The sequence below is a fragment of the Lethenteron reissneri genome, chromosome 53 (genome assembly GCF_015708825.2).
Source record: "Lethenteron reissneri isolate LAM-NWPU_2019-01 chromosome 53, ASM1570882v1, whole genome shotgun sequence".
Classification (NCBI taxonomy): Eukaryota; Metazoa; Chordata; class Hyperoartia; order Petromyzontiformes; family Petromyzontidae; genus Lethenteron; species Lethenteron reissneri.
In genome coordinates, this window is record NC_083831.1 from 2,889,252 (window position 1) to 2,892,446 (window position 3,195).

General features: G+C 48.3%; 1 protein-coding gene across 1 annotated transcript in view; it reads right to left on the reverse strand.

Annotated features, from left to right (window-relative positions):
• Positions 1-2,940, reverse strand: part of LOC133356362 (protein cornichon homolog 2-like) — a 50,092-nt gene extending 47,152 nt beyond the window's left edge. Inside the window, exon 1 of the mRNA XM_061573841.1 lies at positions 2,847-2,940. The gene's annotated coding sequence lies outside the window, so the exon portion shown is untranslated. The remainder of the gene's footprint in view (positions 1-2,846) is intronic.
• Between the last annotated feature and the right edge of the window lie 255 nt (positions 2,941-3,195).

Genomic DNA, 3,195 nt, shown 5'->3' on the forward strand with positions numbered 1-3,195 from the left:
CAGTGGCATCTACATCTACAGAACGTGAAGAAGCATTGGCATCTACATCTGCAGAACGTGAAGAACCAGTAGCATCTACATCTACAGAACGAGAAGAAGCATTGGCATCTACATCTGCAGAACGTGAAGAACCAGTAGCATCTACATCTACAGAACGTGAAGAAGCATTGGCATCTACATCTGCAGAACGTGAAGAACCAGTAGCATCTACATCTACAGAACGTGAAGAAGCATTGGCATCTACATCTGCAGAACCTGAAGAACCAGTAGCATCTACATCTACAAAACGTGAAGAAGCATTGGCATCTACATCTGTAGAACATGAAGAACCAGTAGCATCTACATCTGCAAAACGTGAAGAAGCAGTGGCATCTACATCTGTAGAACATGAAGAACCAGTGGCATCTACATCTGCAAAATGTGAAAAATCAGTGACATCTACATCTACAGAACGTGAAGAACCAGTGGCATCTACATCTGCAAAATGTGAAGAATCAGTGGTATCTACATCTGCAGCACGTGAAGAACCAGTGGCATCTACATCTGCAGAACGTGAAAAATCAGTGGCATCTCTATCTGAAAATGTGAAGAGGCAGTGCTATCTATATCTGCAGAACATGAAGAACCAGTGGCATCTACATTTGCAGAAGATGAAGAACCAGTGGCATCTACATCTGCAGAACATGAAGAACCAGTGGCATCTACATCTACAGAACGTGAATAACCAGTGGCATCAACATCTACAGGAGATTATAGAACATTTAAAGCCATTCCCCGTGTTTAGTGTACATACCGTACAGCATGTTTGCAATCGACAGGAGTAAAGTTGGACTTACGAACAAATTGACTTCGGAACATGCCTCTGGAACCTAACTCGTTCGTAAGCAGAGGAGTGTCTGTACTAGAATTGTAAATATTGTGGGTGGGATTTACTCTCCAACACACAACCAGCGTTTGTTGAACTAGTAACGAATTGTTGCTTACGTGACAAACCTTATCTAATTGGTTGTGTCGGGTGGTGGTGGGTTGAACGACACATCTATTATTTACGTGCGGGTGGTCTCTGAGCCACCCCCCTCCCTTCCCATCATCCAAAACGGCACGCAGTGTCTGTGGGCCAGGCATGCGAGATGATTCCAGACGGCCGCGAATGGCTAAGAGGTCCGGCGAAGAGGTCTGAATAATTCTAGATTTGAAGTTTTCGTGACTGCAAGGATTCATACTCTTAGTTTTTTCGGTAAAGTCACGTAAAAAAAAAAAAAACCTTTATTATTTATTATTATTTTATTTTTTATTAATTTTAATTAAATTTTTTTTACCTACGTGACTTTACTGAAAAAACTAAGAGTAGGTCTGAATAAGAGGATTAATCCCACCGTGCGCGCGTGGATTTGGCGAGAGCGTGGTACTTGGGGAGAGAAGAGAGAGGAGACAGCGAGACGAGGAGGGAGAGCGATAGGAGAGAGGAGAGAGAGAGTGGCTTCAGGCTGGCAGCGAAAAGGAACTCGTTGGCTAGGTTGGCACAGGGCGGGAGGGGGGAGTGGTGGGGGTAGGGGGGTGGTGATGCACGCGGATAACGAAGGCAAGCGGCCTCCCACACATTGCCTCGCCTGCCGGACACGGGTGAGCAGGCGAGTGAGGTAGAGCGGTTTTGTTCCCATACACGAACCCTGCAGGGAAAAACGGTGAACTGGGAGCCCAGAAAGCACGTTATTCCCCCAACCAGCGGTTACGCGAATGGGGGGGGGGGGGGGGTGAGCTGGCAATTGCAGGGACGCCGTCTTAGCCTTCAGCGCAGCGAGCCGTGTTGAATTTTACAACCCCCCCACCACCACCACCTCCCCCTTCATTGCCCTTGGTACCGGGGGCAACTTGGCGTGGCGGAAAAATTTGAAACTTATCTCTCCGCCGGAATGAGTGCGCGCGATCTGCACCAGCGCCGCCGCTGCTGCCGATAATCTCCCGGCGTGGACTTAAATCTACGGGGACGAAGCTAAAGGGTAAGGGAGACAGCGTCGACGGATGGCTCGTTCACCCCCCACCCTCCACCCCCACCCCACTCACCACCCCCGCGAGATTACAGAGAGAAGAGGCACAGCGCATGGAACGGGGTGGAAATGAAGGACACAATTTGTCTCCCAATTTTAGCAACAGTCCTAATCGTCATCATCGGCCGTGGTCTCTCCACTGCTGGATGAGGCACTATCCCCTAAGCTGCCACCATTGCGCCCTCTTATCAACCGTCTCGCAACGTGCAACGTTCCGTAGTTCGAATTTTCACAGCTGGAATTATCGCCAAATTTAGTATGATGGGTTTCGATTTAAAGCTTTCGTGACTGCAGGGATTCATCTTCTTGGTTCTTTCGGTAAAGTCACGTAGAAGGGAAGTAATAAAATAATAAAATAATTATTTTATTATTTTTATTATGAAAATAAAAAAATAAAATAAATATTTTATTATGTTTTATTTTTGTTATTTTATTACTTCCCTTCTATGTTAATTTTTATTATAAAAATAAAACATAATAAAATAATTATTTTCTTTTTTTTCTTTTTATTATTTTATTACTTCCCTTCTACGTGACTTTACCGAAAGAACCAAGAAGATAGTATGATGGGCGCATGGTTTTTTTTGTCGTTGCGTGCCGTACGGTGACCGGGCTCAGACCGCCAGCGGTGGCTATGCAGCCGCATGTGGCCTGAAGCGATCAGGAGGCAGCAGCGAGGTGTTGGTGGATCACCGCACGAACGCTCTCGTCGCCACCGACGCGAGAAGGCGGCCCAACTCAGAAGCAATGACGCCCGCGGGCGCGTGTGGAAGGCGCCACGAACTTTGGCCCTCTCACCTGATTGGGGTTGCTCTCCGGATCCGTGGACGCGCGCAGATCTTTCTTGAGCTCGTCGAAGGCAATGATCTGCAACGGCAGCGACGTCACGAGCTCGTTAGGGCGGTCAATAACCCAGAGAGAGAGAGAGGGGTGGGGGGAGGGGGTAGATATGGAGTGGTGGGTGAGGGGGGGGGGATTAGGAGGTGAGCGCGCGGGGTGAGCGTTCTGTCTATCCACGCCAAAATGTAATGAAAGAATAGTGGCGTCGTTAGTCTGCCAGTAAGGGGGCGATAATCGCTGCTGTGTGGTCTAGCCTGGGGCACCCCCAGTGGCAGCTGTCTCCTGTACGGCACATGGTGACTCGGCA